This window comes from Micromys minutus, assembly GCF_963924665.1.
Source record: "Micromys minutus genome assembly, chromosome: 10".
In the NCBI taxonomy this organism is placed as follows: Eukaryota; Metazoa; Chordata; class Mammalia; order Rodentia; family Muridae; genus Micromys; species Micromys minutus.
Window position 1 is genome coordinate 30000091 of NC_137979.1, and position 23149 is coordinate 30023239.

The 23149-nt window shown below is 46.2% G+C and overlaps 1 pseudogene across 1 annotated transcript; it reads left to right on the forward strand.

The window, feature by feature from the left end:
• The first annotated feature begins 15306 nt into the window (after positions 1 to 15306).
• LOC308425188 (elongation factor 1-alpha 1-like) lies at positions 15307 to 16709 on the forward strand (annotated as a pseudogene). Its single transcript has one exon. The product of its transcript is annotated as an elongation factor 1-alpha 1-like (transcript).
• Positions 16710 to 23149: the final 6440 nt, after the last annotated feature.

Consider the following 23149-nt stretch of genomic DNA (forward strand, 5'->3'; position numbering starts at 1 on the left):
AACCCTCTCCCTGAATTCTACAGGGCATCTGGCTATAGCGCTGAGTGTGGCTTACCTCACCAGGCTTCACAGCCTTGCTGTACTGGCTGGTTTTGTGTGTTAACTTGGACACAAGCTGGAGCTATCACAGAGAAAGGAGCCTCTGTTGAGGAAATGCCTCCATGAGATCCAGCTGTAAGGCATTTTCTCAACTAGTGATCAAGGGGGGAGGGCCCAGCCCATTGTGGATGGTGCCATCCCTGGGCCGGTATACCTGGGTTCTGCAAGAAAGCAAGGTGAGTGCTCGCTTCGGCAGCACATATACTAAAATTGGAAAGAAAGCAGGCTAAGCAAGCCAGGGCAAGCAAGTAACATCCCTCTATGGCCTCTGCATCAGCTCCTGCTTCCTGACCTGCTTGAGTTCCAGTCCTGACTTCCTTTGGTGATGAACAGCAACGTGGAAGTGTGAGCTGAATAAACCCTTTCCTCCCCAACTTGCTTCTTGGTCATGATGTTTGTGCAGGAATAGAAACTCCCACTAAGACACCTGTTCTCCATTTCTTTTTGTGTTGAGAGCAAAAGCAAAGGTTGGGAACACTGGGGCTGCCAAATGTTCTCTGCCACACTGGGAACCAGATTCTAAAGGACGGTGGCACCTACAAGTTCTCAGGCGACTTGCGTTATCAGAGAGGTTTTGGAAATACTGATGAGAACAGATATCAATGTTTAACATAGGTCAACGGAGTACTTTCTTTCTTTCTTTTTTTTTTTTAAATGGCGTTTCATTGGCTGGCCTAGAATTCACTATGTAAACCAGGCTGGCCTCTAATTTCTGGCTGGCCTCCTGCTTCTGCCTCTCTGGGTCCTGGCCTGCCTTGCTGTGCTTGGTTCTGAGAACTCTTTTCTTTTCATTAGTTTGTGGTTGATGTTGCTCTTTTGTAGACACCTGTGGTTCCAGATTGGACTCTAACTAGGTGTGCTGCCAAAGATGATCCTTCTGCTTCTACTTCTGAGAGCTAGAATTACAGATGCGCCACCCCCCACCAGCTAGTTATCAAAGACCTTTTGACACAGTGGCTCAAACAACAGAGAATGGTAAAACTCAAGATGTAGCCTTTATTTGTAAAGCTATTTCTCTTTCTTCCTCTTCAGCAGGGGTTCTTTGTATAGACTGGCTGCCCTGAAACTTTCTCTGTGTACTGTGTCTGTGTGTGTGTGTGTCTGTGTGTGTGTGTGTGTGTGTGTGTGTGTGGTGTGTGTGCTGGTGTCCTCAGAGGTCAAAGGCCTGGGAACCTCTGGAGTTCCAGGCAATTTTGAGCCACCTGGCATGGGTGCTAGTAACTGAACTCAGGTCCTCTGCAAGGGCCCTAAGAGCTCCTGCTGAGCCATCTCTCCAGCCCATATTTATATTACTTGGAATGGACAGGGTTTAGTTCATTTGACATAGTTCCTTTTTTGGTGTTAAATTTAAAAAATTTAAATATACATATTTAATAATGTATGTTAAGATAGATGCAATTTGACTATTAATAAAGTAATGATTGGCAGCCAAGTGCAGAGCTTTGTGAGTTCAAGACCAGCCTTGTATACATAGAGAATTCTAGCAAAACCAGGGTACCTAGAGAGATCCTATCTCAAAACAACAACGACGACGATGACAACCAAGCAATGATGGAAGGATGGGGCACAAAGCATTCTGGGCTGTTTATTTCTCTTTCTTTCTTGCTTTTGTTAAAAAAAAAATACTTAATGCACACAGAAGTTGATGATGACACAAAGAACTCATAGCGATTTTATTTTTATCCTATGTGAACCAACTATGTCACTAATCCCAGGATCACATTTCTCTTTTGATGAGCTTGTGCTAGAGATGGCTGGGAGGGTTTTGCTTCTCTCTCTCTCTCTCTCTCTCTCTCTCTCTCTCTCTCTCTCTCTCTCTCTCTCTCTCTGACAGAGTCTCACTATGTAACTCTGGCTGGTCTGGAACTCATAGATCTGCCTGCCTCTGTTTCCTGGGTGCCAGGTTTAAACTCACAGATACACAGGCTTACACACACACACACACACACACACACACACACACACTCCCCAAAGTCTTTTGTATTAAAGATGAGTAAGTAGTCTGCCCAAGGCCAATATTCTTTAAACCTCCTCCACCTGTCAAAACTCTTGTATAAGTATCTTTGCCCGGCTCATAGATCCAGACATTCCTGGAACTATCACAGCCTTCTCCTTTATACACAGGATCCACCAGTCAGTTACATCAGATATGAGGTCAAGCTCACCAAGGACGTGAGACACAGCCACCCTGCACTACAGTATAAACTAAATGAGTGTTTGCTTGCTGGGTTTGAATCATTTTTTTTTTTTTATTTTTGTGCACTCTTTTGCAGAAGGGAATTGCCTCAAATTACTTATGCTTTGTGTAACACTAGAAATATTCTTTTAAAATGCTGTCACTCCAGTCAGTGCACTCAGAAGGCAGACAAATCAGGTCTCTGTGAGTTCAAGACCAGCCTGGTCCATATAGCAATTTTTAGGACAGCTATATAGACCCTGTCTCAACAAACCAACCAACCACCACCAACAAAACCCCAAATAAATAAAATGCTGTCACTGTTACCCCATCCAGGGTTTCTCTCTTAAGAAGCTTTCTTTTCTTTCCCTTTCTATTCTGCATTGTGGTAAATATTTTGAAAAGGGCGTGACCAGTTCTCATGCATTACCACTCCACACTGAGACTCCCCTGCCCCCCAACTCCAATCCGGGCAGCTGCTCCACTCCCACGCTAGTTCCAGCACCATAGGGCCATATGGAACTAGCAATAATTTATCTCAGCAGCTCCACACTGGCCCCTAAGTACTCTCTCTGACCCAGGTAGTTTCTGGTGTGACACCACACCATGCCAGGCCCATGCATTCCAATTCCGTGGTGGGGCTGGTGTGTCCTGCCACTGCACCTTCTCTTGAACTTGATTAAGTCACATGAAGGAAAACATCACACGATAGACTCTGATCCAAGTGATATAATTTTCCCATCTAGACGGCACAAATCACTCTGTACACACCCATCCCTTATAAAATATTCATAACAACCTGTATCTAACCAGAGAGAAATATCCACATCTGCCTCCATGTTCTTTCAGCTCCCTCTTTCTCACTCTGGCTCCCTCCCTCTCTAAAGCTTTGTTCCTGCCCATCCTTTCTTCCCATCCAATGACAGGCCTCATTTTATCTTGTCCTTGCCTTCCTGCATAAAGATGTCATCCTACACTTCTTTCTCTCCTTCTCTTCATCCTCCTTCCCCTTCTTTCTCCTCCTCCTTCAGTCAGTTTCATGTAGTTCAGGCTGGCCTCCAACACACTGTATAGCCAAGGATGTTCTTTAATTCCTGATCCTCCTGCATCTACCTCGAAAGTTTCAGGATGGTAGATATATACTGTCATGCTTGGCTAATGTAAAGAATTTGGACACTTTGTTGACCAAATGCAAGTTTGTCTTCCCATGTTATGTTAGAGAAATCTGAACACTTCCCAAACTAATACCCAGCTGGGAATGCTTTTGCTATGGTGTTCTCAGGAAGTGGAACAAGGATTTGCATTTCCTAGCAGACCCCTCAAAGGTCATAAGGACAGGGAATGTTTGTAAGAGCATTGTGTGTGCTTCTGTTCTCAGCCCACAAATCCCCTGGGAACACCAGACTTTAATAAACAAACTAATCCAAGCTGTGGGAGAAACAGTAGGACTTTGTAGGTAGGATGCTCTGCAGCCAGGACATTGCTCAGTACCAAGTCTCCCAGTTCCTCTTTTTTAAAGTAAAATTTATTCCCCAACCTCTGTCTCTCTGTATGTGTGTAAGTGTGTGAGCATGTGTGTGTGTGTAAATGTATGTGTGCAAATGTGTATAAAATTTGTATGTGTGTAAGTGTGTGTGTATAAGGATGTGTGTGAGCATGTGTGTAAGTGTGTGTGTAAATGTATGTGTGCAAATGTGTATAAAATTTGTGTGTGTGTGTGTGTGTGTGTGCACTTTTCTGTTGCTGTGATAAACACTATGACTAAAATTGACTTGGGGAGAAAAGTGTTTATTTCATCTTATACTTCCAGGTGACAGCTCATCACTGAGGGAAGATGAGGCTAGACTCAAGGCAGTTGCTGATGCAAGGGCCATGGAGGGATGCTGCTTACTGGCTTGCTCTTCGTGGCTTGCTCAGCCTGCTGTCTCACACAAACCAGGACCCCTGCCCAGGAGTGGAACTACCCACAGTAAGCTGAGTTCCACACACGAACCATGGCACACACATATACACACCAAAAAGAAATGATTAATTCTAGCATTTAGGAGGAAGAAGCAGGTGGATTTCTCTAAGATCTAGGCCAGCTAGGCCTACATGGGAAGGCCCTGTCCCAAAAAACAAAAGCATTAAAACAAAACAAAAATAAATAATTGTGGGCTAGAGAGATGGCTCAGTGATTAAGAGCACGTACTGTTCTTCCAAAAGAACAAATTCCAGTACAATTCCCAGTACCCATGTCAGGTGAGTCACAACCTCTTATACTACAGTTCTAGGGGAGCTGACACCCTCTTCTGGTTTCCAGGGTTACCCACACACATGCAGCACACACAATATATATACATTTATTTAAATAATAAAAAATTAGAAATCAATAAATGTACTTAAAATTATTTAGAGTTGTTCAATAATAGGCAGTATAACTGCTGGCAGAAAGCCTCAGCACCAAATAAACCAGTGGTTATGAAATTCATCAGTAATCCCCAGTGGTTATCAAATTCATCAGTAGTCCCAGCACTGGGGAGGTAGAGGTAAAGCAGTTCAAGGTCATTCATGGCAACAAGGGGAATTCAAGGACAGCGTGGTATGTCAGAGACCCTGTTTCAAACAATTTTTTCTTTTTCTTTAATAATCTTAAATTAATCTTTATCTATGAGTACACTGTAGCTGTCTTCAGACACACCAGAAGAGGGCATTGGATCCCATTACAGATGGTTGTGAGCCACCAAGTGATTGCTGGGATCTGAACTCAGGACCTCTGGAAGAGCAAGAAGTGCTCTTAACCACTGAGCCATCTCTCCAGCCCCAAACAACAACTTTTTCATGAAACTCATTCAACCTCTCAGAATCATAGGGGGCACCTCATAGAGAAAATCAGAGTGAGGCCAGAGGTGGGGCTCCCTCTAGAGTTGGTGCACACACAGCAACAGGCTTGATAGTCCCAGGATCTGGAACCCCATGCTAGTCACTGCAGAGATGGAGAAAGCTAGGCCAGATGCATCCCAAAACACCCAAACTACAGGCAGTGCCCATCAGCTCCGAGCCCCGGGGCCTTCCTCTTTCCCTTAGATTAAGGATCCAGAAAATATTCAAATAAAGAAGACCAGAGGAAAAGAATCAGGCCAGCATCTAGTTTTGAGATCCCAGAGCTTCATCCTTGCTGGGGACACGCAGGAACCATTAGCTGAGCCTCAGAAGGAAAATTAGAAGAGATCTGGTATCATAAAAGGAAGTAGCCCCAAGAAGGCTGCAGGTCATTGTGGCGAACTGTCGTGTAAAAGCACGCCTTCTGAGCTTTCTGAACTAAGTACTTAACTTCCGGTCCACAGCGGGGCGGCAGAGTGCGACTAGCCTCTCGGAAAGCATGCAGTCTAGGGACAGCCAATATGGTCTGCTGAGCTAAATGACAGCTGAGGGGAGCTCTGAGACTGGATTACTAAAACGGAAGCAGCCAGGGGGTGGGGGTGGGGCTGGGACCTGGGAAGAGTCCAAGGAGAGGAAGGAACAGACTTTTTTTTTTTTTTTTTTAAGTTAGGGAGGGTGAGTAGATGTAGTGATATCCCATACCAAGGCAGAGGCGTACGGATCTCTGCGAGTTCAAGGCCAGCCTCGGTTACATAGCAAGCCCCAGAGCTACCGAGACCTTGTCTCAAAAAAAAGGAAAAAGGAAGAAAAAGAAAAAAGGAAGTTGTGGAGAAACTAGACCCCGGGCAGAGGATAAAATAAGCATGAAGAAAAGAAAAGAACTCTGACCAGGCATGGTGATAGATTCCTGTAATATAGCGCTTGGGAGGCTGAGGCAGGAGAATTGTGAGTTTGAGACCAACCTGGGCTACACAGTAAGGCCCTGTGAGGAAACAAAGACTTAGAAGAGTAAATAGAGAATCCTCTCACATTGTTCTACCTATGTAGCCCTGGCTGTCCTGGAGTTCACTACGTTAGACCAGGCTGGCCTTGAACTCATAGAGATCTGCCTGGCTTTGCCTCCTAAGTGCTTGGGACTAAAGGTGTGCACCACCACACCCACTAGTTGTTTGTTTTTTTTTTTTTTTTTTTTTTTTTTTTTTAATGATTTTTAAAATTACAGTGGTTTTTAGATTTGCTTATTTTGTATGTATGTGTTTTGCCTGCATGTAAGTGTGTCGTGTGTACCTGCTGCTGAGATCAGACATGACTGTCAGATCCCCTGGGACTGAAGTCATAGATGGTCTTATTTCATTTCTGTTTGATACAGGACCTCATATAGCTAGGGCTGAAGCTGAACTCCTGATTGTCCTGCCTCCACCTTCCAAATCCTAGGATCATAGGTGTTCACCACCATGCCTGACTATGAATCTTACTAATTTTTATTCAAATCTGAGCATAATTGGGTAAGGTAGCACATACCTATAATCTCAACACAAATAAATATATTTAAAAAAAAGAAATGTAACTAAGCGAAAGTGATTTTAAAAAATCCAGTTTCTTGGTCACAGCACCCACATTGTAAGTGGCCGCTGCTCATGGTGGTTGGTGGCTGAATTATTAGACAGCTGGGGTACAAGACCTACCATCATAGGAGACGCTTTGAGGATGGCTCTGACCCAAAAGAGCCATGTGTGTGCAGCTTTTTTAGTGGGATCTGAGACAAAGGCTGCTTGTTCCCAAGGCAGCTACAGCTGGCCAGATGCAGGCAGTGTAAACAGGCTTCTCCCTGGCTGAATGTGAGGAATTCCTTTCTGACACACACCTTCCCTCACTTGGGAATCTGTCTGGGGAGCAAGGATGAGAATTGACTTCTGCTGTTTGTATGGTTTTGGTTTGGGTGTTTCCAGACAGGTTCTTATACAGCCCAATCGACCACCAACTCTTCCTACTTAGCTGCTGGAGGGGGTGGGCGGAAAAGACATGAGTTTCACCCTGCAGCCCTGGCTGACCGGGTGCTCTGTGTGGTTTATACTGGCCTCAAACTCAAAGCAGTTTTGGCCTCAGCCTCCTGAATGTTGGGTTTTAGACCTGTACCACCCCTCCCTCAAGCTGTGTATAACTAAGGACGACTTTGAACCCCTGATCTTCTTGCCTCTGGCTCCTAAGTGATGAGAAGGAGCCATGGGTTTGTCACCAGGCTGGCTCAGTCTCCACACTGCCATGCCCCTTTTGTTTTGTTTGTTGTTTTGAAACAGTCTCATTTGTAGCCCACCCTGGCCTCAAACTCGTGGTGAATCTCCTTTCTTTGACTAAGTGCTGGGCTTACAGGCATGCGCTGATTTCAATGTTTTAATCTAGACTGCTTGGAGATCTTTAGGACTGACAGGCTTGCTTTCTGGGATTTGAGTATTTACTTAGTCCCACCCTCCTCCCGCCCATTACTTCCTCAGAATCTCAATAAGGTTGTCTTATGCTTACACAAAAGTTTACTTAATGCATTAGCAAAACTCAAAAAACTTGAGAGCCAACAGAGGAGACTCTATGTCCTAGATGAGGCATTCTTGCTAATAAATTAACCACATCTGGAAATGCTAGACTATTATGTGAGGTGCTGTTACATCCTAGTGGAAGCTTTGTATGTGTGTGGGGGGGAGGGGGTGGCAGCTGCTTGATGACTGCTGCTGTGCTCCCACGCCCTGGGGTGGCAGGTAGGTCAAGCCCAGCAGGGACAGATATCAGCTCCAGCTGGCAGCTTGCCTGGAGTTTCTAGGAAAATTGCCGTTGTTGGCTTCCCTTTGGTTTCCAGAGGACAAGAGTCCTGCGACATTGGGATGTATTTTGGCACTTGGGGACTGCAGAGGAGTACCTGTTTGACACCAAACAGTCAGCTTTGAACGTCATTGATTTAGTTACTCATTACAAGTGTTGAGGACTGGAGTTAAAATGGCAGGACATACAGAAGTGTAAACATAGTTCATCTCCAGGGCTCCGCCCTCTGCCCTACACCGCTCTTCTTTTTGGTGCTATCCCCACCCCTCTTCCAAGATAACTGGAGGTTCTTAATGATGTGCTGCAGGAAGTAGGACTATGGATAATCTGTATATGATCCTCCCTATGGGCTGTTCAGCGTGGACCTTGAGTTCCAAGAAAATAACCCCGAGTCTGAAGCTCAGGCTGCTCTAAATGCCCTAACCCAATGTCCTCACATTTGAACATCTTCTCTGAACATAAAGTCGGGGCTCAGAGGTAGAGGGCTCCCCTGGCCTGCAAAGGGCCTGGGTCTGATCTACAGCATCACATAAAGAGAGCACAGAGACACATTCTTGGAATCACAGCAGGTTGTGGAACTGGGGAGAAGGCTCAAACAATAAAGTGCTTACCACACCAGCATCAGGACCTGACTGTGGATCCCCAACAGCCATGTTAAAAAAAAATCTAGGTCTAGGGTATATATGTATAATCCCAGGACAGGGGAGTTGGGACAGTTGGATAGATCCCACTGGCCAGCCAGCACAGCAGAATTAGTGAATGGAGAGCAACTGAGGAAACACCTGAAATCAACTTCTGACCCGTACCCCCCAACCCCCCCGACACACACAAAGTTCAAAGTCATTATTGGTTACACAGCGAGTTCAAGGTTACATGAGAACAAAATGGAAGGGGAGGGGAAGAAAAAGAGGGATGTGCTGTTTGGGCTGAGACTGGCCTACAAGAGCTTACTGATTCACTGGTGCCCACTTACAGAGGCACAGTGCACACACTGAGTAGCTCTCAAAGACTCGGCACGCGTCTCCATGTCTTATCTGTATTCTTGTTCTCTGTAACAGCATCTCTTCCCTGAAGCTAAGTTAGGATTCCTAGTTGTTCCGTTTATCATTGACTGCTTTTAACTGTTCTTAAATTAGCTTATTTAATGTATACAGGTGTTTGGGATGAATGTATGTCTGTGTACTATGTGCATACCTGGTGCTTACAGAGGCCAGAAGAGGGTACTGTCATCCCTTAGAACTGGAATTACACGACAGTCATAAACTGCCTTCTAAGTGCTTGGAACCCAACTGTTAACTCCAGTTGCAAGGGATCCTACACCTTCCTGTGGCCTCCATGGGCACTGCTTACATGTGGTTGATATGTACATATATATGCTAACACTCATACACATAAAATACAAATAAACAAGTCTAGGGCTGGAGAGATGGTTCAGTACTTCAGAGTACTTGCTTTGCTTCCAGAGGACCCAATTTTTGTCCCCATCACTGCCATCTGTAACTCCAGTTACAGAAGATCCAATGTCTTCTTATGTATGAGGACACCAGATATAGACATGCATTTAGGCAAAACATCTGCACACATAAAAACAAATCAATTAATTTAAAATATAAGTCTTGGGCTGAAGGGATGGGCTCAGCGGTTAAGAGAACTGGCTGCTCTTTCAGAGGACCTGCGTTCAATTCCCAGCAACCACATGGTGACTCACAACCGTCTGTAATGAGGTCTAGTGCCCTCTTCTGGTGTGTCTGAAGTCAGCTACAGTGTACTTATATAAATAAAAATTAATAAAAAATTTTTAAAAATATAAGTCTTTTGGCTAAGTAGTAGTGGTGCATGCCTTTGATTTCAGTACTTAGGAGGCAGAGGCAAATGGATCTGTGTGAGTTCAAGGACAGCCTGGTCTACAGAGTGAGTTCTAGGACAACAGGGATTACACAGAGAAACCCAGTCTCGAAAAACAGAAGGGGGGAAGAGACAAATAATTAAAAGTGGGTAAAGATTCTGAATATATTTTGCAAGATATTTGATCACATTGTGAATCTCAAGATTGTGTTATTAACTGAAAAACCTGATTCTAGTTGTGTGTGACTCAATCCTTGGTACCCATCTTTAATCCCAAACAATGTAGATAAAGTTAGTTTGTAGATAGAAATCACCTTCCAGAGGTCCTGAGTTCAATTTCCAGCAAACACATGGTGGCTCACAATTATCTGTAATGGGATTCGGTGCCTTCTTCTGGTGTGTCTGAAGACAGTGACAGTGTACTCACATACATAAAGTAAATATATAAAATTTTACAGAAAGAGAGATTAAGACCTCATACACAGAAACATTCTTTAAAATAGCCATAAACAATAACAGAAAAATCTGGTTGTGCTGGACCATGCCCATAGTCCCAGTTCTTGGGAAATGGAGGCAGAAGGGTCAAGAGCATGAAGCCAGTCTGGAGAGAGATGACTCATTAGTTATGAGCATTTGCTGCTTTTGCAGAGGACCCTGGTTCCATTCCCAGCACCCACAGGTGGCTTCACAGCCACATGTAACTCCAGTTCTAGGAGACCTGATGCCACTTCTGGCCTCCACGGGCCACGCACACTTGTACACACTGAACATACATTTCTGCAGGCAAAACAGTCATATACATATTTTTTTAAAGGAGCTTGAGGCTAGCCTCAGTTAAATACTAAGTTTGAAGTCAGCCAAAACTACATGGGGCAGGAGGAAAAGGGGAGGAGTAAAAATGACCCAAATATTTGTCACTTAGTGAATAAAAAAATGGTATATCAGTAAAATGCAATATTACTGGACCATAGAAGGGAATGAAAATCTAAAACATATTGATGATTCATGAACAGATGTATCATGTTAAGTGAAAGGAAACACTAACAAAAGACCACATATTATATGTGTTTGGTTTCAGACAAGGGACTAAGGTGCATATTTTACATACTAAAGCAGACCTAGCTTCCAGGTTCTCCCAGCACCCCTCAGACTCTTCCTGGTTTACATACCCCAAACCTGAGCTTTCCAGTGAACTTACCCACCAGAGAGCAGCTTCTGATATAAAAAACAAGGTTTTTAGGGGCTCTGAGACTTTTCCAGAACACCCCATTCTTAGAATGTGAGACCCTAAAGACGCAGAAATGGTTAAAGTTAGATTCAGAGATTTTCCAGTCATCCCAAGGCTATGAGATCCCACCTGTGCCTGACAAATAAAAACAATGGCCCAGACTAATTCTCAGGAAATCCACAGAATATACTGACTGATAGCCACCTGGCCCTCTAGAAAGCCCTAGATAGGGTCCTGACGCATGCCATAATTAACTCATGCTCTAATCACCCAATTCTGGGAAACAAAACAAGGTCAAAACCCCTCAAAGTTTTAAAATATATAAACAAGGTTCTGAAAATGTAAAAACAAAGTTTTAGTGAACAGGTCAAGCTATGCTGACCAAGCTGAGTTAAGACAAAACAAAAATGACTGCTTTAAGAACAGCTCCCCTACCCCTCCCTGTACTGAATTTCAAGGAGAACACAAATTGTCAACAACCTTACTGCCAAAGTTTCTTCCCCCTTTTCTCCCCCTTTCCTCTCCTCTTTCTGAAAATTATACTGCTGACCAATGGTAAAATAGTAGTTCACCCTCCTCACAAAAAAGTATAAAAGATGTATGCTTTTTGAGTTTGGGGTTGACTCTCCCTGTGAGGATGAGCAACCTGGTACATGGAATAAAAACCTCTTGTTATTACAGTGGTCTATTGTCTAATTGTGCTCTGTGGGTCACGCTCCTGAGCTAAGACTCCTGGGGTCTTACAATACTTCCCAATAAACCTGCATTCATGTAGAGAGATATAGATTTCAAAAAATCTGGTTCAAATTGGCTCATTTTACCGGCAGAAAAATAACTTATCAATAGGACTATATTCACAGGAAATGCGCAGAATAGGAAAACCAGAGAGAGCCAGAACAGTACTGTCAAGAGCTGAAAAGATGAAGTTGGGGGAGTGACTATTGCTCTTTGTTGAGACAAGGTTACAAACCTGTGTAGCCCTTGATCCCTTCCTACCTCCACTTCCCAGTCTTGAGATTACAGGCGTATGCCATCACACCCAGCTGGAACAAAATGACATCTTTGGCGGGAAATGGGAATGTCCTAAAATTGTTCCCAGGGATGTTTACACAACCCTGGATACAGTGAACATTGGAAGATCTTCTTTGTCGGTGGTGTTGGGAGTTAAAACCAGGGCCTCTTACATGTTATGTTCGTACTGTATGTACCCCTGACCAAACCCCCAGCCCTGGATTGTCTACTTGAAATGGGTTAATCCTACGGTCTTATCAGAAAATGGGGCCCGTCTGGCAGCCTGTTTCCGGCTTCAGACAGAGACCTCTCTGGTGTATTTTAGTCCCTTTATCTTCCTGGTGAGATTAGGATCCACCCAGCCAGAAAACTAGTGTTTCTCTTTGTTAACATCGGAGGAAGCATCAGGCCTTGGGCCTGACATTTCTCCAACTAGGTCAACCTCAGGGAAGGCAAACAGTGTGGGCTGGGCTGGCAGCCGGTCCAGAGCAACAGCACCAAGTCGTGGGAAGCCTAAAAGGAGGACCGTCACCAGTCTTCTGGGGACAGAACACGAGCCTTCTCTTTCCTGGTGGGTCAGTGTAAGGCAGCGAATAGGAAAGCACTTCCGGAGGCAGCAAAGTGCTCTGGGAAGCTACAACAGGGAAGAGAGAACCTGCTAGAACACTGACCCAGTCCGGAGCCGACTCCACCTACCTTTCTTTACGTCCTGCTTAATCTTCCACTGCCCTAAGGGTTGGGAAGAGGATTCTCACTACTCCCACTTTACGCAAAGATCACCTCGCTCTGGCTCTGCCGTCTGAATTCTGAACTGTACTGTGGAGTAAAGCATTTGCAAATGGCAGCATCCCAGCATTCCTGACAAAGACTAGGATGCTGGTGGTCTGCCAGCTTCCTAACTCATACCCAGAATTGAGGGGGTGGGGGGTGGTGCGTGGCTCTAGGGTAGAGTGTCTGCCTAGCATACTCAAGGCCCTGGATTCCATCCCCAGCCCTGCAAAACAAACAAAAATCCACACCAGAGAGAGCCCCGGGCCTCCTCCCGGTGGACCCTGCTCCTTTACAGAGTGCTCAAAGCCAGCAAGCTGGAGCCCGCTGCAACTGCTGTAACTGCGGGGGCGGGGGGGGGCGGGGGGGCGGGGGGGGAAAATGGAAGTAGAAGGCGTGGGCAGGCTTAAGTCTTCCTTCCTGGAGAGGTCTGAGAGGGGAGGGAGGGGCCAAGAGGATGCCCCAGTAAGGAGCTGGTCTCCTGGCAGTCCAAGTCTTCCAGACCGGGGTTTCCCTCTCTGAATTCAGGAGATCACGTTAGCAAGCCTCTGGAGCGTGGGACTCAGCCTTAGGCACTATCACGAATGGATATGCACATCCACCACCGCACCACCGACCCAGCATTCAAGAAATACCTCCCTCTTCCTCCTGAGACATATTTAGACTTGATTTCTCAATTCCGCTTCCTGTGTTGCAATTTCCACAAGCATGTGACTTTTGTTTATCAGCTCTCACCCTGTGTGGGCAGAGACAGCGGAGAGCAGCCTCCCACTTCGCCTTCCTAGTCCAGAAAGGTTAGACCCACCTGTCCCCTGTCCCTGGCCAGGTGTCTCCTCCCTGTGTACGGCGCTAGGACCCATGCTTCTTGTCCCCGGTGACTAGAGCTCAAAGGTACTGGGTTTCTTGGTTTTAACCACCTAGAATTTGTTTTTTCTAACTACTTAGAAGTCTACCCACCCCCCTGCCACACACAGACAATACGCATATGCATACACATAAACACACACATGTACATGTGGTTTTTATTGGAAGTAAAGCAAAGATTAAGACAACTAAAAATATCCAACCTTCCTGTTTTCAGACTTTCCTTTCCAGAAGAGTCTGGCGTGGAACCCAGGCTGAGCCAACACAGGGGACTGTATCCGACTGATCATGGGAGTTCTCAGGAACGTCCCTAACTGAAGAACACATACTGGTTTCATTGGAGATGGTATCCCACGGGGCCTTTGTTCCTGAGGCTGAACCTCACTCTCGGGCTTCACGGTGGCCCATGAGCTGGTTACCTTTGAGAGCATCACCTGCTGAATTCACAATCTGGGCCTGTAGTTTGAAACCAGGAACGGGGACAGGCCTGCTGTCACTGAGCACTGGCTTGGCTCTCAGCAATTCTCACTGGGAGTAAACATTGGCACCAAGAGGTCACAGCAAGCAGCGCCTGTGAGGAAGGGTCAGGTGCTCTCAGGTATACTGCAGGCTCCTCCCCTGGGCTCTGGGGGATAGTGGGGGGACAGAAGACTGGAATTAAGTCCAGAGAAGGAGCTAGCTGTGTTCTTTAGAACTCACCTTTTCAAAGGCACCCAGCACCTTAGGCAGGTCACTTCCCCTCCTAGACCTCATTCATCTCATGGTCTAGGAGACTCCAGGTCTGAAGAGGCCATGATTTCCCAATCATTTCTGAGCTTCTCTCCGGAGTCTCTGTTCACCCTTCAGTTTAATGGAGTGTGTTGTTTGTCTTTCCTATAATAATGGAACTGTAATTCAGGCAAGATAGCTTGATGGTGCATTAATTGTATTGCACTCTAAGTTTCAGACGGCTTCTGGCTTTAAAAGTCCAGGGACCAGAACAATGCGTTAGAAAGAAGAAAGGATATATGCTTAAGATTCGCAGAGGGCCTGGGCTTAGGACATGATATTTTCATTCTGCTCACGGTTGGCATGTTCTTTACTCGCCTTGGCTGGCGGCTTCTACAGTGAAGCTGCTGACTTGTGGGTCGGGACTCACTCGCCACCTTCTGTGCACTTTACAGACACGCACACAAATGAATAAACAACTTAAAAGCCAAACGGACTGCTTGGCGGCGGTGATGGCGCACTTCCCTGGACTTGGGAAGGAGAGGCAGGCAGATCTCTGTGAGTTTGAAACCAGCCTGGTCTACAGAGTGAATTCCAGGGCTACACGAGAAACCCCAGCTTGAAAAAAAAAAAAAAAAAAAAAAAAAAAGATGAGTCATCCTGGGGAAAGGCACAGCCTGGAAGCCACTGAGTCACACAATAATGAGTGACATGGAACAATTCAGTCTGATTACGGCAAAGCCTTTTCCTTCAGAGCATGCTTTGCAAGCAATAGAATGCACCTCTGGAATCTCAGAAATTCAGAATTCCTGAGATACCCTGGAGGATTCTGTTTGCTCGGCAAAGATTCTCTGAGCACAAAGATATGGGTGCACGAAAAGGGGCTGGTACCTTCAGGAAAGTAAACCACTAGCCAACAAACAAACAAATAAAAATGCAGTGGGTTTGCCGGCAGAGCACAAGTGTTAGGGAAGCTACCGCCAATTCAAAGCAGAAAATGGGAAAGGAAAGACATCAACCTCGTCGTAACTGGACACAGATTCCCACAAGTCCACCAGGTGGAATCGACAAACGAACCATTCAAAAGCTTGAAAGGGAGCTGCTGAGATGGGAAAAGGCTCCTTCAAGTATGCCTGGGTCTCGGACAATCTGAAAGCTGAGTGTAAGCATGGTGTCACTAGTGACATCTCAATGTGGAAATTAGACACCAGCAAACACTACATGATTATCAATGGATGCCCCAGGACACAGAGACTTCATCAAAAACATGATTACAGGCACATCTCAGGCTGACTGTGCTGTCCTGATTGTTGCTGCTGGTGCTGGTGAATTTGAAGCTGCTATCTCCAAGAACGGCCAGACCCGTGAGCATGCTCTTCTGGCTTACACCCTGGGTGTGAAACAGCCAATTGTTGGTGTCAACAAAATGGACCTCACCGAGCCACCATACAGTCAGAAGAACTACGAGGAAATTGTTAAGGAAGTCAACACCTACATTAAGAAAATTGGCTACAACCCTGACAGTAGCATTTGTGCCAATTTCTGGTTTAGGATGGTGAGAACATGCTGGAGCCAAGTGATAATATACCATCATTCAAGGGATAGAAAGTCACCTGCAAAGATGCCAGTGCCAGTGGCTCCACGCTGCTGGAAGCTTTGGACTGTATCCTTTCACCAACTCGTCCAAATGACAAACCTTTGCAACTGCCCCTCCAGGTTGTCTATAAAATTGGGCGTTGGCACTCTCCCTGTGGGCCGAGTAGGGTGTTCTCAAACCTAGCACGGTGGTTACCTTTGCTCCAGTCAGTGTAGCAACTGAAGTCAAGTCTGTTGAAAGGCACCATGAAGGTTTGAGTGAAGCTCTTCCTGGGGACAATGTGGGCTTCGATGTAAAGAACGCGTCCGTCAAAGATATTAGACGGGGCAATGTTGCTGGTGACTGCAAAAATGACCCACCAATGGAAGCAGCTGGCTTCACAGCTCAGGTGATTGTCCTGAACCATCCAGGACAAATGAGTGCTGACTATGCTCCTGTTCTGGATTGTCACACAGCCCACACAGCAGGCAAGTTTGCTGAGCTTAAAGAAACAATCGGTCGTCGTTCTGGTCAGAAGCTAGAAGATGGCCCCAGATTCTTGAAGTCTGGTGATGCTGCCATTGTTCATATGGTCCCTGGAAAGCCCATGTGTGTTGAGAGCTTCTCTGACTACCCTCCACTTGGTCGTGTTTGCTGTTCCTGACATGGGGCAGACAGTTGCTGTGGTTGTCATCAAAGCTGTGGACAAGAAGGCTGCTGGAGCTGGCAAAGTCACCAAGTCTGCCCAAGAGGCTAGATGAATATTACCCCTAACACCTGCCACCCCAGTCTTAATCAGTGGTGGAAGAACGGTCTCAGCACTGTTTGTCTCAATTGGCCATTTAAGTTTAATAGTAAAGGACTGGTTAACAATAACAATGCATCGTAAAACCTTCAGAAGAAAAGGAGAATGTTTTGCGGACAATTTGTGTGTGTGTGAGTGTGTGTGAGTGTGTGTGTGTGTGTGTGTGTGTGTGTGTGTGTGTGTGGCAGTTTTAAGTTATTAGTTTTCAAAATCAGTACTTTTTAATGGAAACAACTTGGCCAAAAATCTGTCATAGAATTTTGAGACCCATTAAAACAAGTATAATGAGAAAAAACAAACAAACACTGGAGGGCACAAGGTAAGTGCTATCATTTAAACTGGGGACTTTACCAGTAGCCCCAGGCTGGCCTCAAACTTGCCCTGGTCCTCCTTCCTCGGCCCCAAGTGCTAGGGTGATTGTCAGTGGTTGGGCTATAGGCTTACTGCTTTCCGGCTCTTGGCTTCTTGTCCAAAGAATTAGAAATGAGGGCTCACACAGATCTGCAAAAGAAGCAAGATAATATTATGTTGAGCGAGGGGAGAAAACAGCTTGTAGAAGGGTACATCCTCAAGACCGTTAGCAGGCCACAGGAATGAGAGTAGCCTGGGGTCTCTCACTTAAGGGGACTAAAACAAAGGCTGTAGTTTGGGTGGTTCTCTATTTTGATTGCTAGATTAAGTACTAACACTTGAATGGAAACTTCCTAGATTTGGTTGTTACCAGGGGCCAGGACACTTATACTATTGGTCAGGAATAGAAATACATATATTCTGATGCAGATAGTGGGCACAGGATGTTTGAAGACAGTGTGTATATACCTAGTATGTCCAGGTTGCAGAGTAGGCTCCCAAGTACTATGGGTGTGTGTATGTGGTGGTTTGAATAGAAATGCCTCCAATAGGCTCATGTATTTGAACACTTGGTCTCTTGGTAGAACTGTTTGATGAGGTTATGAAACCTTTAGTAGGAAGCACATCACCAGGGGTAGACTTTGACAGTTTATAGCCCTGCCCCACTTTCTGTTCAGTCTTTCTGCTTCCTGTGTTCAGATGAAAATGTGATGCACCAGCTTCCTGTTCCTGCCGTCATATCATGCCTCACCCCAATCATGATGGGCGCAATCCTTCCGGAACCATAAGCCAATGTAAACTTTTCCTTCTTTATGTTGCTCCTGGTCCTGGTATTTTATCTCAGTAACAGAAAAACTAACTAATGCTTGCCTGTGTCAGGATCACAGGCGTGCTCCACCGGATCTCTCTCAATCCATGTCGTTTTGACTTCACATATATATTAGTTAAGTTTACCTCTTTTTCCCTGAGCTCAGTAAAGGTAGTATCTTAGTCAGGATTTCTATTCCTGCACAAAACATCTTGACCAAGAAGCAAGTTGGGGAGGAAAGGGTTTATTCAGCTTACACATTGCTGTTAACACCAAAGGAAGTCAGGACTGGAACTCAAGCAGGTCAGGAAGCAGGAGCTGATGCAGAAGCCATGGAGGGGTGCTGCTTACTGGCTTGCTTCCCCTGGCTTGCTCAGCCTGCTTTCTTACAGAACCCAGGTCTACCAGCCCAGGGATGGCATCACCCATAATGGGCTGGGCCCTCCCCACTTGATCACTAGTTTAGAAATGTCTTACAGCTAGATCTCATGGAGGCATTTCCTCAAGGGAGGCTCCTTTCCCTGTGATAACTCCAGCCTGTGTCAAGTTGACACAAAACCAGCCAGTACAGGTGGTGATCTCTCTCTCTTTCTGTTTCTGTCTCTTCCATTCTGTCTCTACCCCACCTCCACCCCAATTTAGTAGTTCTGAGGATGGAACTAAAAGCCTTATACATTGTAGGAATGATATTTGGTGAAGACCAGAGCCAGCCGTGCCAGACCAAAGGCACAGTCTAGGGATTCTAACTAAGGTTCTGGGGATGCCCTAAGATCTGTTTCTGAAGTGGTTCACAGGACTCATGAGGAAATGACACAAAGCGCCTCCATCACCTTCCTCCTTGTTGGCCCAACAGCCCATGCACCTACCCTGCACTCCTATGATTGGTTGGAAAGGTGCTCAAAAGGCCCAGTGTCAACTCAACCTTGTACTCAAGCTCTGAGGCCTGGATGTCAACTGGGAAATCACATTTCCTTCTCCTCCACCTTATTCATCAAATGCTCCTCCTCTGGGGGCTGGCCTCTGAACCACTGTTGCTGTGTCTTTGGGGGAGGTGGATGGGGTGAAGAGAAAATGTTCTACACATCTGGAAAAACAGCCAGTAAGACACATTCAGTGTTGTCAGGACAAAGAGACAACAAAAATTAGGTACACAGGAAGAGAAAGTCCTCACTGGCAGAGAAGAATCCCAGCCCAGCCAGCATTTCCCTGCAGGTTGGAGGACTGAGTGTATATTCAGTTCCCAGAGAGTTCTGAGAATCGCAAACAAGACTTTTTACAGCAAGCATATCCTGGGATCTACACAGCTATGTCTTATCCACCATAATCCTGTGGGGGGGGGGGTGCTGGGGCCTGTGATGTCATTAGGCTTCTTAGCAAACTTTTCAGGATGTCCTCTTCAAAAGCCTCCATAATGGAAGGCAATAACGTATCCGTGGCTTCACACGGCTCAGTTCATTTGGAGTGCGTGAGACCCTGAGTCCCCGTGCCCTAGTGCAGGGGTGGGAGTTGATTCTCACCTGCCACCTGGTGGGACCCAGGGACAGAGCTGAGGCCAGGCTTACCTGCTTGCACGCCCCTACCCACTGAAACTCTTTTTTGCATTGAAACCGAGGACCTCGATCTGAGGTTCCCTTGGTGTTGGGATTCAGAACCTCCATATTTGACCTACCAATGATGGTTTGACTATGCTTGGTCTAGGGAGGGGCACTACTAAGAGATGTGACCTTGTTGGAGGAAGTGTATCACTGTGGGAGGGGGCTTTGAGACCCTCCTCCCCTCCTAGCTGCCTGAAGCGTCAGTCTTCTGGTTCCCTTCAGAATAAGATACAGAACTCTCAGCTTCTCCCGAGCCATGCCGTCCCTCCCTGGAAGCTTGCACGCATCCTGCCTTGATGATAATGGACTGAACCTATAAGCCAGCCCCAATTAAATGTTGTCCTTAGAAGAGTTTCCTTGGTCATGATGTGTCTTCACAGCAGTAAAATCTTAACTAAGCACCAAAGGGCACCTAGCCTCCAGGTTCTCCCAGCATCCCTCAGTCCCTGTCTGGGAACTTTTCAGCACTGGGGCTGGGCTTCCGTTCCCCTAGGAGCTCCTCCCTATATAATACAGTCATTTTGCTCTCTACCTTTTCCTCCTCCCTGTCCCTCTCCGTTTCCCTGTCTCTCTCTTCCTCCATGTCTCCGAGATTAAACATGCTTCTCTTTTTCTCTTCTCCCTCCCCTCAGACACTCTCCCTATAGCGACTTCTTTGGCCTTGGGACCAGTGAACCTGCCCTAGAGTGGTTTCCCAATAAACCTGCCTTTATATACTCTGTTCACTGGTGAATTAACTCATCACTCAGATGCTCTGGGTGGCAAGCTAGAGGTGTGCCTCTGTCCCTGCCCGCTCCAGATGTGCCTCAGCTTCTTGGCCATTTCTGAAACCCTCCCACCTGCCAGAAAGAGCTGGAAGACAGATGCGTCAAGAGGGAAGGCCCCTTTTCAGCCCTGCCCACCTGAGTTCCGGAAGTCGCTTCCTTCATCTAAAGGAGATCTGCCCCACCACCCCTCCCAAGAATTAGCCCTGGGATAGGTCCTAGAGGGAGGAGATGGAGGAGGCAGTGGCCTGCCCACTCCCTGCCAGCACCAAGGCAGACTTGTCAGTCAGCTGGCACTGGTTACAGTTAGCTGGGACAGGTAAACCTCATGAACCGTGCCCTCTGGGCCCAGCATAGCACAGGGATGGGAGCAGAGGGGAAGGCAGTGGTGGCAGTTGTCTTTGAGATGCTTCCAGATTACCCCCCCCCCTGCATTTCTCCAACACATTTTCCTTCTGTGCTGGGGCTGACACCTAGGGCCTCAGGCACGCTGGAATACATTACCACCAAGTCACAACTCCACAGCGCACCCAGAAAAACCTTTCTGGGGGGATCTTGAAGCCACAGGGAAACAAAGGCGGAGCCTCTGAGATGATCAAGGGAAAGTTAATAATGCCAGAGAAGCTGAGATCAGTGGGTGCTGAGACCACTCCAGGTCAGGGAGGAGGGTACCAACCAGGACTCTGGTAGGTGAGAAGGGGAAATGAATGAAGGAGAAATGGAGATTTTATTTTACTTGACGTTTTAGAGTTCAGGGGGTTTTCAGGTTATGTAGTCCAGGCTGGCTCAGAACCTGTGATTATCTAACCTCAGCATCCACCACACCCACCTTCATCTTAGGTTTTGAGTGTGTGTCTTGGGAGGTCCCTAAGGAAGAGATTGTAGCAGGTCTTGTCTCTGTCCTGTCCGTGCTGGGCTTTCATGCTTGTCTAGCCAGGAGATGGACACCACATCACAGCGGGTGTTTGGGAGCTCATCGCCTGTTTGTCCGGCAGCGTACATATTTCTTTTTGGAAGCCTCGCATGACCCAGCTTCTCTCTCCTGCTGGCCATATGTGGCTGCTTTTTTTGGGCTCCCTCTTACAACCTAGTCCGCCCTGTCCGGTAGAGCATAAACCTTGTCTTGGAAGAGCTGTCTCAGCAGGGGGAAGACGGCAGTAGTGACCGTGAACAGAGTCTTAACTTGGGATTTTTCTTGCTACAATAAAACACCATGAGTGGAAAAACCCTGGGGAGGAAAGGGTTTATTCAGCTTACACTTCCTCCTCAAAGGAAGTCAGGACAGGGACCTGGAGGCAGGAGCTGATGCACATACTGGGAAGAATAATGCTTATCGGTTTGTTCCACATGGCTTGTTCAGCCTGCTTTCTTATAGAACCCGGGACCAGCAGCCCAGGGACGGCACCACCTGTCAATCTCTATAAGAAAATGTCCTAGAACCTTGCCTATGCCCTGCTTTGTTTGTTTGGTTTTTGTTTTTTAAGACAGGAGCCCTCACACACAGCTCTTTTTTTGTTTTGGCTTTTTTTTTTTAAACAATTTTACTATTTTATCCAGTCTCTCTGGAACTCCTTAGCTCCAATAATTCCCCTGCCTCAGACCCTTGAGTAACTGGAATTCTGGTGTATGCCCTGTGCCCAGCTCCTCTTTACTCATTGAGTCCGTGGCAGGCTCTTCCTTAACATCTTCTATTACATCTCTTCTTGTCCTTCCGACCTTACAGGGGATTCTTGTTCTTTTTCTCTCTTTAAGCCAGGATCTCACTAATATGGATGTAGTCCTGATTAGCCTGGACTCACAGAGATCTGCCTGCTTCTGCCTCCCAAGTGCTAGAATAAAAAGCAAATACTACCACACGAAACTCCCCCCCCCCCGCCCCTACTACCCTCTTCACTCCCCTCCCATGCCCTGAGTAAACTCTATTTTATACTATACCATTGTGTGGCTGGTCCCTCAGAAGGAAGGAATGACTCAACATGGGCCCACCAGAGGCATCCCCTTCCCCCAATACCTCAGCACACCTTCATAGAACATCTTTATCTTTTTATGAACACATCATCTACCATCTGGTTTATCTTGTTGGGTTTTTAAAAATTAATTTATTATATATAAGTATACTGTAGCTGTCTTCAGACACACCAGAAGAGGGCATCAGATCTCATTACAGGTGGTTGTGAGCCACCATGTGGTTGCTGGGATGTGAACTCAGGACCTCTGGAAGAGCAGTCAGTGCTCTTAACCACTAAGCCATTTCTCCAACCCCCACGTTGGGTTTTTTAAATATGAGATTTATATTATTTTATGTGTGTATGAATGTTTTGCCTGCATGCATTTTTGTGCACTACACCCATGCCTGGTGCCCACGAAAGTCAGAAGATGAGGTCAGATCCCCTGAAACTGGAGTTACAGATGGTCATGAACCACCATTTGGGTGTTAAGAATTAAACCCAGGTCCTCTGAGCATCTCCCCACCCCTCTCTCGTTCTTTTAAATAGTGGATCTGTGTGTCCATTCTGTGTCTGTGGTATTATTAACAGCAATAACTTGTTTCCCCTCTAGAGACAGGGTATTTCCATGTAACTCTGCTTGGCATGATATTCAATACACACCCCAAGCCAACCGTAACTGTGGAGTGAGCTTCCTGTTTCAGTCCCAGTGTTCGGATTCCAGGCATCCCCATCACATATAGCCTTTCAAACATTTTTTTTTAATGAAAATGCACGTGAGAGAAATATTAGCTATATCCCAGTTTGAGAAGAATTTTACTGAGGTAAAAATTTTTTTAATGGTCAATTGGAGCTGGAGAGATGGCTCAGAGGTTAAGAGTATTTGGTACTCTTACAGAGAACCTGAGTTCAGTTCCCAACACTTATAGTCA